General features: G+C 35.8%; 1 protein-coding gene across 1 annotated transcript in view; it reads right to left on the bottom strand.

The window, feature by feature from the left end:
* The window catches only part of LOC129057523 (ankyrin repeat domain-containing protein 36A-like), a 68,656-nt gene extending 54,053 nt beyond the window's left edge, over nt 1-14,603 (bottom strand). The window contains exons 1-2 of the mRNA XM_063713569.1: nt 14,462-14,603; nt 11,934-12,001 (exon numbers count right to left, since the gene is read on the bottom strand). The gene's annotated coding sequence lies outside the window, so the exon portion shown is untranslated. The remainder of the gene's footprint in view (nt 1-11,933; nt 12,002-14,461) is intronic.
* Between the last annotated feature and the right edge of the window lie 524 nt (nt 14,604-15,127).

Genomic DNA, 15,127 nt, shown 5'->3' with positions numbered 1-15,127 from the left:
ACAATCCCATTCTGACACATGTGAACATAAGGTTTTGCTTTATTAAAATGTTAAATGTATCAGATACTTGACTAATGTGTACAAATTCCTTCTTCACAAAAGCAGCCCCATGGCCTTCTCTCCCCATAGACACTCTGTTTCACAGCTGTTCTTCACTCACATCGGTTTGAGTATCTATCATCTCTCATTTTGTCTCTATGCTTTCACCTCATATTATGAGTTATTATCATAGGCTTAGCAGCCTATCTTACCTATTTTCCTCTCCAGGAGAGACTACTGAGTAGTAAATTAGAATCTTCCAGGATATGAACACTTTCACGTACACAAGACTTTGTGGAGCTATTTTATGTTTAACTACGCATAAAACCACTATGTCTATGCCTTCCAGAGAAACAGGCTCTGAAATGTTATTGAATATAACCTATTTAAAAACTTCTTTAATTACAGTGACACTGCCTCTCCTCAATGCACCAACATCTTCAGAAATAACTTGTGAAGACTTGAAAACATGTCAGTAATTGACATGAAAAATGAAGAATGATGTAATTTTTTGCAGGTACAAAAAAGACACGCTGAGATCCTTACTAGATCCAAGAAGAGCAGAGTGCCATGAGACAGGAAATAAATATGGAACAGAAATTTTTTCATTTGTAATGAAAATTATTCTATTTACAGTTTTCAGAAGAGAAAAACACACACACACACACACACACAAGCACACACACACATTCACACACAAAAACCAGAGCAATACGGCTTTACAGGGTGTTTTTTCTTCAAGGGTCTATTTGTCATTTGACAGCCGGGAACACTCTATAGGGATCAACAAAGGGGTTCTAAATTGTGACCTGAGTAGTTTAGAGCTTAACATTCATGAGGGGGAGCCGAGAGGACAAGAAACACTTTGACCATTGGCCATTTCCTCTCCTTACTGTTATTCTCTGAAAAGCACACACTGGATTTTCTCAGGGTCATGACATGTCAAAAAGACATGCTTTAAGGGGGAAACAGTTGCAATCAACACAGCCATGGGAGAGATACAGCTATGCTTGCTAGGATTTCCAATACTTCTGTTTCATTTCTAATATAGTACAGATCAATAAAAGCAACCACGTAAGCATATCCATGTTGGTATGTCATCATATTTATGTCCATATGGTATCAGCATGAACAGAGCATAATTAAATATGCTGCAGTCATCACATGGCATATCATTAGATCATACAATAAATCAAATACCTCACTGGGTCAACGTGGATAGATCTGAAATATATATCACTGATTTTACAAAGACCAAGTTGCAGTCATTGTGTGCACTGTCTGAACTTTTCTACAAGGTTTTCATACACAAAATCAAGTTCTACATGTTATCTATGAATGTGCACATATGTTGTAAGAGGTTTTTAATGTGCATTTGGGTGGTTTCTTTTTTGTTTTTTTTTTAAAAAAAATTAATTCAAGTTCTTAGTTACATGTCGTCAATAAGTTTAAGTAGTATAGAAAACCCTAAGACCATAACAGCTCAGAATGACTGTCTTAAAAGGCTATGTCTACCAAAGAGTCAGGAAAGCATGACTACTTACTTTCTTCATTTTTAAAACTCAGGGGTACCCCACACACACTCCCAAATAAAACTGCACACAAGTTCTTTAGTTTAATTAGATCCCATTTGTCAATTTTGGCTTTTGTTGCCATTGCTTTTGGTGTTTTAGTCATGAAGTATTTGCCCATGCCTATGTCCTGAATGGTACTGCTAGGTTTTCATCCAGGGTTTTTATACATTTAGAACTTATTTTTAAGTCTTTAATGCATCTTGAGTTAATTTTTGTATAAAGTATAAGGAAGGGGTCCAGTTTCAGTTTCCTGCATAAGGCTAGCCAGTTTTCCCAACACCATTTATTAAATAGGGAATCCTTTCCCCATTGCTTTTGTCAGGTTTGTCAAAGATCAGATGGTTTAGATGTATGGCATTAATTCTGAGGCCTCTGTTCTGTTCCATTGGTCTATATATCTCTTTTGGTATAAGTACCATGCTGTTTTCATTACTGTAGCCTTGTAGTATAGTTTGAAGTCAGGTAGCATGATGCCTCCAGCTTTGTTCTTTTTACTTAGGATTCTCTTGGCTATATAGGCTCTTTTTTTGGTTCCATATGAAATTTAAAGTAGTTTTTTTCTAATTCTGTGAAGAAAGTCAATGGTAGCTTGATGGATATAGCATTGAACCTACGAATTACTTTGGGCAGTATGGCCATTTTCAAGATATTGATTCTTCCTATCCATGAGCATGGAATGTTTTTCCATTTGTTTGTGTCCTCTTATTTCTTTGAGTGGTGGTTTGTAGCTCTCCTTAAAGAGGTCCTTCAAATCTCTTGTGAGTTGTATTCCTTGCTGTTTTATTCTCTTTGTAGCAATTGTGTATGGGAGTTCACTCATGATTTAGCACTCTATTACTGGTGTATAGGAATGCTTGTGAATTTTGCACATTGACTTTATATCCTGAGACTATGAGGAAGTTGCTTATCAGCTGAAGGAGATTTGGGGCTGAAACCATTTGGTTTTCTAAATATACAATCATGTCATCTGCAAACAGAGACAATTTGACTTCCTTTCTTACTATTTGAATACCGTTGATTTCTTTCTCTTGCCTGATTACCCTGGCCAGAACTTCCAACACTATGATCAGAGTGAACAGGCAACCTACGGAATGGGAGGAAATGTTTGCAATCTGTCCATCTGACAAAGGCCTAATATCTAGAATCTACAAGGAACTTAAACAAATTTACAAGAAAAGAACAAACAGTCTCATCAAAAAGTGGGCAAAGGATACGAACAGACACTTCTCAAAAGAATACATTTATGCAGGCAACAAACATCTGAAAAAAAGCTCATCATCACTGATCATTAGAGAAATGCAAATCAAAACCACAATGAGATACCATCTCACACCAGTGAGAATGGTGATTGTTAAAATGTCGGGAAACAACAGATGCTGGAGCAGATGTGGAGAAATAGGAATGCTTTTACACTGTTGGTGGGAGTGTCAATTAGTTCAACCATTGTGGAAGACAGTGTGGTGATTCCTTAAGGATCTAGAACCAGAAATACCATTTAAGCCAGTAATCCCATTACTGGGCATATACCCAGTGTGTGTATATATATATATATATATATATATATATATGTACAGTGGCTTGTTCCTATAATCTCAGCTACTCAGAAGGCTGAGGCAGAAGTATCACTTGAGAAGCCCAGGAGTTTGAGAACAGCCTGGGCAACATAGCAAGACTCTTTATTAAAAAAAAAATCATGCAGGCTGGGCACAGTGGCTCATGCCTGTGATCTCAGCATTTTGGGAGGCCAAGGTGGATGGATCACGTGAGGTCAAAAGTTTGAGACCAGCCTGGCCAAACATGGTGAAACTCCATTTCAACAAAAATACAAAAAAAAAATTAGCCAAGTGTGGTGGCACACGTATGTAATCCCAGCTACTCGGGAGGTTGAGATAGGAGAATTGCTTGAACCCAGGAGGCAGAGGTTGCAGTGAGCCGAGATTGTGGCATTCCACTCCAGCCTGGGTGACAGAGTGAGACTGCATCTCAAAAGAAAAAAAAATCATGAACTTTTGTACATGCTTTAGACCTTGTAGGAAAAAAAGTATATGACCTTGATGCTTTATTACAGAGACTCTCATGATTTGTTACAAAGCAGTTCTTTAGAAACATACTTGGAGGCTATACTAAAATTATTATTTATACTATTTGTAGGCAACTAATGAATTAAGAACTCTTATTTCCTTTCTTATGTGCTTAGCATATATTTATCAAATGCAAAGAAGAATATATTATCAAAATTTGTTACAAGTGAATTGCAGTATAAAATAGTCATAATTCTAACAGAAGCATATCAGATTGACAGAAAATGGCATCATTAGTAGAATCAATATAATGAGCAGGCATTGTCAAAGAACATGATTTCTGGACAAATGAACCAGGAGTAGCTAGAACACAGTATACAGCAGTCCCCCTTATCTGCTGTATGTTTAGAAAACACATATTCAACATGATGTTCCTCTTCTCTCACACCGCAACAACAATCATCAACACAGAAGATTTCTGTGACCAAATACGTATTTTTCCCCAGCAACAAGCAAACAATCAATTCCCATGGGTGCCCTCTAATTCTGACACTATCTACTTGGGGATTGTGTCAGATCCCACAGGTTGAGGGCTCAGTACCACAAGGCTATTTCTCCACAGCAGTTACAAGTCTGGGCCTCCAGAACCTCTAATCAACTTCCAGTTGGACTTCAAGTTGGGTTTCCCAGGACCCCCTCTTTGGTTTGATTAATTTACTAGAGTGGCTCAGAGAACTCATGGAAACACATTTACCAGTTTCTTATAAAGAATATTAAAGGCTACAGATAAAGAGATGCATAGTGCAAGATATGGGGGGAAAGTAACATGCTTCCATGTCCTCCCAGGGCACTCACCCTCTGGGAACATCCATTTATTCTCCGTACGCCTTCATGTATTGGAGAGCTTCCAGGTAGCTGAACACAGCTACCTGGATGCTCTCCAAATCCAATCCTTTTGGGATTTTATGAAAACTTCATTACATAGGCACCACTGATTAATTGAATATTCAGCCCTTCTCACATCCCAGGAGATGAGGGGTGGGGCTGGAAGTCCCACCCCTCTAATCACACCCTGATCTTTCTGATGATGAGCCCCACCCTGAAGCCATCTGGAGGCTGCCTGGCGTAAATCAATCATCAGCATACAAATGATATCAGTTTGGAAATTCTGAGGATTTTAGGAGTTGTATGACAGAAAATGGTGTTGAAGACCAAATATATATTTCATAATATGACATTGGTGGTTTTATTGACTGCAGATTCAGTTACCCATGGTCAACCATGGTCCATAAATAAAATTCCAGATGTATATACATCATAAGTTTTAAATTGCATAAGATTCTGAGTAGTATGACAAAATTTGAGCCATTACATCCCAGTCTGCCCAAGATGTGAATCATCTCTCTGTCAAGTGCATACACATTATATATGATATCTGCTCATTAGTCATTGACATAATCTGTTCCTAACATCCAACCAGCAATATCATCATGGCTCACGGATCCAAGATCACATGAAGCAGATGATCTTCTTTCTGACATATAGTCAAATAGAAGGTCAATAGTAGCCTAAGACTACATGGCAATGCCTACTGCATTCACCTCACTTATCACATAGCCATTTTATCATCTCACATCAGTGCAGAAAGTAGGGTGATTATAGTACATGATATTTTGTGAGCTCACATTCACATAACTTTTATTACAGTATATTGTTACAATTGATCTACTTTACCATTAGATATTATTAATCTCTTATTGTGCCTAATTTATGCATTAAATTGTATTATAGATATATATGTATTTTTAAAAATTATTGTACACATACAGTTCAGCACTATTCATGTTTTCAGGCATTCACTAAGGGTCTTGAAATGTATCCCCCATGTATAAGAGGAAATTACTGTACTTATTTTGTTGAAACACAACAGTTTCTCCACCTCTTCTGTTTAAACTATTTAGGATAAAGCACTCTAATTCAAAAAATCTAGGTCTATGAAAACTGTACTCTATTCTATGGCAAAACACAGGATACAGACCAGGATCAAGGATCCCTGCAAAGACTTTTCAGCTGCCAGTGCCGAAGAGCCTAAGAGAGATCAGTGTCCTTACTCTCACTAATCCTCTCCTAGGGAAGATTCTGGTAAGTTTGCTTAGTTCTAGCTATTCATTCACCCTATTTAGGGCACAAACAATGCTTAAATTCAGCTTTCATTTTAGCTCCTTCAAAAAAACACACATAGAGAAAATATCACTCCCTTAAAAGCTTATCCAATCTGAGTCTTATTTCCTTGTCAGAGAGAAGCTTATAAAGAAACACTGGGAATGGTATGGCAAGTTGCCAGGGAGTACTTTCTAATATATAAAATATATATAAAGGAACCATAAACTCACTGGAGCTACCAAGATGTGCCAACAGTTGTCCCACTACCTAGTGGGAAAAACAACAACAACAACAAATCTTTGTCACTTTATGTAAACAAAAATAGTATGACTCTCTTGGCATTTTTCATGATGGAGAACCTAGTTATAAGTGAGTCATGTTATAATAATATAGACTGTTTTCAAACTGATCCCACAAAGAAAGAAGGTCAGTAAGAAACATATTTGTATGCCTATAGTATTCACTAGCTGGTCTTATTTCCAACTGCAAGGTAAATAGGAGAGACTTTCTGGCTCCAGTTTTATGAAGTACAACCTCTTGAGATTGTCCCTTTCCACTGCTAGTCTATCTGGACCCATCTCACAGAGAGGGATGATCCAGTTAGTGCTGTGTAGTACACAGCATGAAGTCATTTTCCTCAACCCTCCCCATTATGTGGCAAATGTCTATATAAATTATGCTTTTTCAACATGTAAAGCGTATGCCATTAAATCCTACATTAATAAACTAAAAGCAAAAAAGCACAATGGATAGCTTAATTGAATACATTCAATTATCTTGGAAATTTATGTTTCATAATATTGAAAAAGATATCCACTATATTATCCTTAATATATGATTATGCTGGACATATCAAAACTATGGAGACAGTAAAAATACTAGTAGTTGACAGGGGTTAGTTGGGAAGGAGGAATAAAAAAAGAGAGATGAATTTCAGGGCAGTGAAAGTATTCTAACAGCGGGTACATTTATTATACATTTGTCCAACTATATAGAAGGTACAATACCAAGAGGGAACTTAAATATAAACTATGGACTTTGGGTGATTATTATGATGCATCAATGTAAGCTTCTCCATTGTAACAAATGTACCACTCAGGTGGGAGATATTGATAATGCGGGGAGCTATGCACGTGAGGGGGGATGGCATATACGAAAAATCTCTTTAGGTTCTTTTCAATATTGCTGAGAATATAAAACTGCTCTTAAAATAAAGTTATTAATTTTTTTAAAAGATTTTCACTGAATCTTCTATTACTAATATATTACTATAATATATTACCATATATTATAGCAAGATGTACTCAATTTGAAACACAACATGAATATTCTTTCCAGAATTATAGTATATAAAAGTACATAAAGCAAATAACTGTATTAACAGGCAAGAAAGTAACTGATAAATGATTGATTTTTTAAATTTCATAATTATAAACAGAAATTTAACAAAATATAAAACAAAACTGAACCATCTATATAATTAAACTGAAACAAATTTTTTATTTTAATTTTAAATCAGAAATCATTACTTATTTTATCTAACCATTTTACTGAAAGGTTAATTGAATAAGAATAGATTATAATTACCTAATATTGCCATAGTAACTTCTGTATAGAAAACTGTTAAATATTCACCAAAATTCCAAAATCTAACAGCACAGAAACTTAATATTTCATATTAAGTTGCAACTGATGCAAATGAAATAAGCACCATGCTAAGTTATATCACCATGTTATTCACTATTAAATAGAATTTTTAAGACACTAAAATTAAGTTGGGGCTGTAACTGCTGTGAAGAAAATATCCATATAACAGTCATAAGACTGTCATTCTTAGAAAGGCTTACATGCAAAACTGGCCCTTCGCTGGTGTTTGGAAATTTGCATTTTAAAGGTTTGTCACCATTTCCTGAGAAAACTAGCTCACTGTACCTAAACTGTTTGCATAAACAATGTGCCTGACTCTGAACAGCTGCTTTTCTTCTGGAAGTGTGGAATTTGTGTGTGTGTGAGACAGAATGCCTATGTAACCAGCTTCCATAAAAACCTTGGACACTGTGTAAGTCTCTAGTCAGACTCACACTGGTAGACAACACTGCCCATGTGCTGTCAAAATTGGAAGCTGCAGGAATTCAGCACATCCTGGTGACGCCACAGGAGATGGCTCCCAGAAGCTTGTGCCCGGCTTCCCCAGGACTTGCCACATGCCCCTTTGCCCTGAGCCAATTTTACTTTGTATTCTTTCACTGTAACAAATCAAAGCCCAGAGTAGGACTGCTTGCTGAGTCCTTCCAAGTGAATCACCAAACACAGAGGTGGTCTTGGGGAACCCTGACATAATGGCATTATATGAAATTAGTTTTCTTTAAGGTGATGTGACCTGTGACTACAATCAGAAGACTGTTTATAGAATACCTTTCCATAATCTGTTTTCCTTAACAGTTGCCTTTGAGATTCCTGTATTTCTGCATGAATAAATCCATAAACGAATAGAAATAATTATGCCAAAAAATAATGAAAAACAAGCAGCAATCCTATTTTAACCAGAATAAAAAATTGAGAATATGGATGATTAAAAATATATCCCATAGTATGAAAGCTTCTAGAAGAGAAACAAAAAGATCACAGCCAATTGTCTTCAACTCGCCAAGGTTTCTTTTATAATAATTGGGGATCAGGCCAGGTGCAATGACACGCACCTGTAGTCCCAACTACTCCAATGGCTGAGGCAGGAAGATTGCTTGAGATCAAAAGTTCGAGGCTGCAGTGGAGATTGTGCCTGTGAATAACCATTGCACTCCAGCCTGGGAAACAGAGTGAGACCCTGTCTCTAAAATGTATTAGTAGGCTGGGGGCAGTGGCTCATGCCTGTAATCCAAACACTTTGGGAGGCTGGGGTGGGCGGATCACAAGGTCAGGAGATGGAGACCATCTTGGCTAACACGGTGAAACCCCGTCTCTACTAAAAATATAAAAATTAGCTGGGCGTGGTGGTGCACGCCTGTAGTCCCAGCTACTTGGGAGGCTGAGGCAGGAGAAGCGCTTGAACCCAGGAGGCAGAGGTTGCAGTGAGCTGAGATCGTGCCACTGCACTCCAGCCTGGGTAACAGAGCGACTCAGTCTCAAAAAATATATATATTAATAAAAACATACGTAAAATAATTTGCATCATTCAGGTCATTGTGATAATCATAGAAATATATGTAGCCATTGGATATAATACTGTACTATCAATCATAGAGCTCATTTAATTTGTTTCTAATCTTTTTTCTTAAGTTCTTATAAAACTAAAAATATCTATTAAAACTAAAAATCATCTGTTAAAGGCAGTTCTTCACAGAACAGGTCAAAAAGTCAAAAACCACATTTAAAATGTAGAATGAGTTATCCATTTCTCCTCCCAAACAGTGGGTTTTTATTATTAAGGGCCAATAGGACTTTAAACTCATTTGGGGGAATAAAGGAAGTTATGGACCAGCATGATGGCTCATGACTATAATTCCAGCACTTTGGGAAGCTGAGGCAGAAGGATCACTTGGAGCCAAAAGTTTGAGACTGGCCTGGGCAACAGAGAGAGACCCTTGTCTCTAAAAAATAAAAAATAAAAAAGTTAGCTTGGTATGGTGGCATATGCTTGTAGCAGTCTCGGCGACTTAGGAGGCTGAGGTAAGAGGATCACTTGAACCCAGAAGTTTGAGGCTGCAGTGAGCTATGATCACACTATTGCACTCCAGCCTGGGAAACAGCAAAAGACTCAATCTCAAAAAAAAAAAAAAAATCAAGGAAGTTATATATAGATGGTTAAAGGTATGGTAATCCAACTGACCAAATATTCCAGCTAAGTAACAGATTACCAATATTTGAAGAAATATAATACCAGAAAAGTGTTTTACATTAAAACTATGTCAAGTTTGAAAATTTAAAAGACACCTTAAGTGCCTTAACTTAATTTGAAAATTTAAAAGACATTTAAAGTTTGAAAATTTAAAAGAAACTTAAAATCTTAAAGGACCAGCATCACTTACACTGTCATTGTGCTAAAGATATAAACAAGTTTAGCATTAAAGATTAATAGAATACCAGATATAATTTAGAATAGGTAGCTAATTCTCTTAAAAGAAAATCATACATAGTTGTCAAAAATACCTAAGTTAGAAATGTGTTCTAATAATATTTTCTTTAGGGATGAAATTCAAAAGAAAACAGTAAAAGCAGAGATATTAGAAGAGGCCATGAAAAGGGAATTGCACTAAAACAAAGTGTCCCAGAACACAGAGACTTGGTATACTCAGCATATCACCTTATATTTTTCTCCACGACATTATACAAAAGATGTCAGCTTCTCCAAACTGCTCGTCTGTAGACTACTTCCTATTGAAACTTGAAACTCTCGAAATGCGGCTGTGTTATGATTCCATGTTGGAGAGAGTCGGGATGTATGTGCTTTGGACAAGCTGGTTCCAGTTACTGCTGCCAGACTTTTGTTTCAGAATGCATCCAGAAGAACTTATCAGGGATTTCAGTACAAACTAAGTATTTCCACAAGGAGCAGATAAGAAGACCACAGTTTTTCTCACACATGTACCCTTAGGTTTTCACAATTCTGTAAAAGTGTGGGCACATGTACTCAGAAGTCAAGACCATTTTCCCTGACCCTGTGCACGTAGCTTCTGCAGTTACAAAAGAGTTACGTAGGATCTTGGTAGATTTGTTCCTCCATATTTGGGCACCAGACATGCCAATCACATCAACAGCACACATTACACCTCAAAAATGGTTCTTTTGAAAAGGGTACCACCAAAGAGCTTTTAAAAGTTAAATCTAATTGGCTTTTTAGTAATCTTACTTGTTAGAATTGATACTCCCTCCTTAAAATTCTCACATTTTTTATTTTTGCAACATCACTTCCTCTGACTCCTCTCCTACTTTTCTCTAGCCACTGCTCATTCTCCTTTACCAACTCTTTTTTTTCTGAGGGTGGGAGGGAATGTTGACATTCGCAGGGTTTTGTCACTGGATGCCTTCTCATTCTACATCTGCATCATGGACAGCTCATTGAGATCGATGACTTTGCCTAATAATTATAATAACATCATTCTGCGTCTGCATCTCCAACCTCAGAGTTGGACGGGAGGGAAGTTACTCTTCCCTGTTGACCAGCTGTACTTCTCCGTTCAGTGAACACATCCTACTCCTTTCTCATGTGCAGTATAAAGGCCAGTACACAACCTGGAAACCTATGAATGATCCAAGATTTCTCTCTCCCCACTAATGTTTTACATTCAATGCTCACTAAATCATATTAACGGTACCTCTTTTCTGCTTCTGCTTTATATTTCTACTGCTACCAAATAAATATGTTTATATTTCCTAGATCAACATGGCCTCTTCACTGATGGTTTTCACAGGAAAAAAAGTCCCTACCAACTATTATTGTTCTTTTATAAATAAAAAATTAAGTAAAACAAATGAAGAAGGCAGAAGGGCAAAAAAAAGACCAACATTTTAAAATGAGTAAATGGAGTAAATTTACTTTATTTTACCATGGATGGGTGAACACCTTACACTGGATTGACAGTAGTTCAACCATTGAACTACAAGGAAACTACAGCTTTAACTGCTGCAAAAGCTTCCTTTCTCTAGCTTAATTTCTTGTACTCAGAATACAATATATAATATATATAACATCCCAAATATGTATTTTCATCAGCATGGGGATTGGCAGCACTAAATCCCATGTTGTTCAAGGGCCAACTATAGTTATTGATTCATTTATTAACTGCAAAGAATTTATTTTACAAATTAAATAGAAGTTCTAATTATATAAAAAGTCTAATTCATTATTATGTGACTATAAAAAACATGCAACATAATAACTTAAAAATTCTTATTTACACAAAAAGATCATCTAGAATATTAGGAACCATAATTAAATAATAATTTTTTTCAAACAATACTGAGATTATAAACTACCTTCAATTAACTTTTTAAATAATTATAAAATCTAGACTACTGAGTATTTTTTAAATGTGTGCAATTTAAACGTGATTTTTTTAAACTGTTTTTTGTAATCAAAATGTCTTCTTTTTTATCTATGGTAGTACCATCAAGAGTAATTCACTATCAGAAATCTTACCTGGATTGCTATTTATAGAAAGCTCTTCAGATTTCTTTCTTTTGTATTCAGAAATTAGTCTGAAAATGCTATGCATAAAAATAAGTGAAATTAATATTTTAACACTATTATCAAAAACATTTGCCAAATATACTAAATTATTAGAGTATCTTAAACAATATCAGGATGTCAATTATCCTATATACTTCTCTTCTGTAAGCTCTACAAACTTCTTAGTACCTTTCTAATTAAATAATAAAAACAGGTGAAGTACTCATGAAGTGAAGGCAGTATAGCTCAGCAAACTGTCTCACATCAGCTTGACATAATGGAAAGTCACCTTCCTGGCTCTTACTGGAAGGTCCTGGCTCTATAGCCAACAGGCATTTGCTCTTAAACAAGTTGCTTCTCTTAGGCACAATGTCTTCTTCTAGATTTTACTATCTTCTTTCACTAGGTTGTTATATAGGTTTAATGAAGTAGCATTTTTAACACTCACAGAGAAATAGTAAAGCAGTGGAATTTGTTCTTGAACTTTATTGCTGAAACTATTTTGAAATCCCAAATCAAACCCAATGTGTATTTTTTCATAGGTTCTAATATTCAAATGCTTCAGTTTAAGAAAAATGTTAAGTCCTAATTTTGCTTATTGTTCTATTATTTGTGGCTTATAATTCAGGGCATCTCAGCTATTTCATAATTCGTAAATAAATTAATTTATGAATACATTATTTCATTAAAATAGGTAACATGATTGTTCACTATTATTGAGCTCATCAATTCCAAGGGCAGAAAAGTAATAGATGTCAAGATCTGGCTTGGGCTAACACTATTACTTCTCTACAGACTCTAACTGAACTGGCAGATGTTTGCTAGAATGATGGTTAATCTCCATCAGTGATGTTATCTCCAACTGACATGGAAGACAAAACCCTACTTTCATTTTTTTAAGTTCCATGAAGTAGACGAAAGTTGACATTTTCTCATTTCCAAGATACATACTAACAAAATATTTACACAACACCCCATGTGTTACTTATCTCCATTCTCAGTTTATAGATCACCTTACACAAATGTTTTTGTAGTGAAAAATCACAATTCTAATATAAGGGTCTACCCATTTTGTTTTGATTCAAACTATGACTTAGCTAGCTAGCAAACAGCCAAATGACCTTCCCGTGACTGCAAAATATGAAATGTTTCACCATGCTAATTTTCTCTGTATTGTTCCAATTTTAGTATTTGTGCTGCCAAAGCAAGCACAAAGCCTTACTTTTACATATAAATGCTGATAAGTCATGGATGAGGGTTAGCTCTGTTAAATCTAACTAACCAACTTGAGACTTACATAATTCCGATGAATGGCTTCCTGTGAGGTAGAATCTGAAAATATTTTATAAACTTGAGATAGCGATGCAAGCAGCTTGAGAGATCTTCATTATTATAGAAAACAGATCACTTGAGGGGCCAACCACAAGTCGATGCCTGCTACTCTAAGGAAGGATGGTATAGAAGCTTCCACTACCTGAGAAAAGCTCTTACACTGTTTATTTAAAAAGTATCAGAGTACAGATCTGGTAGCAATAAAGAAAAAAACTGTGATCTCTTTCTACAACATTATTTGAATATCTCTGACAATTTAGAACTATCCCAACTAATATTTGCTTTGAAGAGAAAAAAAAAAGGGACTCAAAAAATAACTCACCATAAAGGTCTAGAAGCCCAGGTTAAAATGTGGGCTTTACATCAGGTTTTGAGTGTGGGTGAAAGTGTCAATTTGCTCAGTATGTATGTTGATAAAGTTAGAATATCCAGCTAACAAAGCAAGGTTCTGCTGTTTTGGAAACAATGGCTGAGCATATAAGTATGTGCAAGTGAATTAAAAAAAATAGTTGTAACTTTGAAGCCTTTTTATGGATCAACATGAAGATTGAGGGATCTCAAACAGAAAGAGCATCCTGGTGGCAAAGGTTAATCATTACCAGACTGCAAGAGTACTTTCAATGGCAAGAAAGCAGCAACAGAATCAATGAAAACAAAGCAATCATTACAATGTCCTTTCCCCTTCTCCTTCTGACTTGTAGACACTGATTGTCTTCCTTCGACTTAGGGAACCCCTTAGGTTCTTGAAAAATTCAATGATCAGGCTATAGTAGATGGTCCCCAGTACACAGCACAAGATTTTTTGATAAACTGGCCATTTTGAGGCCCAAATAACTAATTAGAAAAATCAAAGATGTGAAACTACTTTATCCTATGCATAGGGGTTATACTTGAAATAAAATGTACAACATTGGAATCCCTAAGGAGAAAAGTCCTAAAAGTTTCAATGTCAAGAATCCTGCACCTACTGCTACTTATCTAGCCTTTTGCTTGATTTCTGGCTGATGAAGTTGCACAACTCTCGAAAACTTAAAAACCTGAAAATTTGTCACTTGAAAACTACTTGAACCAAACTATGAAATCTCACCTGATATATAAGATGCAATTATTACAATTATTTTAAACTTCAATTTAGTGTTCACTAGCCTTTTTATGTAAAGACTTACACTCTATTCCTAGCCTCAATGGCGTAATCTTCTGCAGTCTTTCCATACGCATCTCGAGAAAACACATCAATATTGTGCTGCAGAAGAAGAATGACTATATCTTTTTCTCCAAGAGTAACAGCGAGTATAAGGGCTGATCTAAAATAACAGAGAGGTAATTAAAAAATTTAATGACATTTTAAAAGCTAAGTTTATATACTTTATCAACTTAATATGTTGCCTGTCTGTGTAGAATTAACCCAATTACATGTACTAAGAAACAAGCATCTTGGGTGCTCAAGGGTTTATCTTTGCAAGTTACCACAAAGGTTAAAAGCAAGGAACAAAAAGGAAGTCTCTTGTCCCACTGTGGTATGACATAAAGTTGCTAACTTAAAGTCCTTTGATGGGCAAGAAACTATGCTCAGGCCACCTATCTACAGTAGGCAAATTTAAGTGAAAAATTATTCATTTCTTCCCTAGTCTGATACTATGTATTGTAATACAAAATCAGCTAAAGGGTCAGATAAGAGCTATCTACAGGCTTAAAACAATAATATTAATAGGAATCCTAATAGTAGTAGTCGTAGCTTCAGTTAATGATGCAGATGAGCATGTGCTAGGCATTTAATTAAATACTATATATATATGTATGTATGGAGGATAATAATATATCCTTCAAGGGTG

This window comes from Pongo abelii, chromosome 12, assembly GCF_028885655.2.
Source record: "Pongo abelii isolate AG06213 chromosome 12, NHGRI_mPonAbe1-v2.0_pri, whole genome shotgun sequence".
Classification (NCBI taxonomy): domain Eukaryota; kingdom Metazoa; phylum Chordata; class Mammalia; order Primates; family Hominidae; genus Pongo; species Pongo abelii.
This window is presented reverse-complemented; position numbering and strand designations above follow the sequence as displayed.